We start from the raw sequence: 549 nt of genomic DNA on the forward strand, positions 1-549 counted from the left end.
CACACACAGATAAACACAGCCTAGCGTGCAGACAGGTGGGCATTGACCCAGACCGGGCTGGAAACCAGACCCACAGGCAGCTAGGGATCCCAGGTTCCCGCAAAGCTGCGCTCGGCCTATGTACACCAGGCCAGACAGACCCGGGACACGGTCCTCCTCATGCTGGTCCCAGCTCCAAGGTGCTCTCAGGCAGCACCCCCGTGTCTTCCGAGCCAGGAGAGCCGCTGCCTGACCTTGAACGCCCAGGCCCAGTTGTGAGCGCTCCAAGTGGCTGCCACTTCATCCACCCCCCTCCCCACAAACAGCCCCAGCCAGATACCTCTCAGGGGCCTATGAAGTGAAGGAGGGATGGTGCAATCGTGCTCCCGACCTGTGGCCCCCTCTCTCATCCACAGCACCCTAGCCTTGAAGCCCCCCTGTCCCAGACCTCAACCTCAGGTGTCTCTCACTGCACAGTGTGGCCGTGACCCCAGACACGTACCCAGCTTCCTTCCTGCTGCCTGCCCAGTTCCATGTCAAAAACAAAACCAGGAACAGAGCCTCCGGCAC

This window comes from Leptonychotes weddellii, chromosome 11, assembly GCF_054177405.1.
Source record: "Leptonychotes weddellii isolate Sample4059 chromosome 11, ASM5417740v2, whole genome shotgun sequence".
Classification (NCBI taxonomy): domain Eukaryota; kingdom Metazoa; phylum Chordata; class Mammalia; order Carnivora; family Phocidae; genus Leptonychotes; species Leptonychotes weddellii.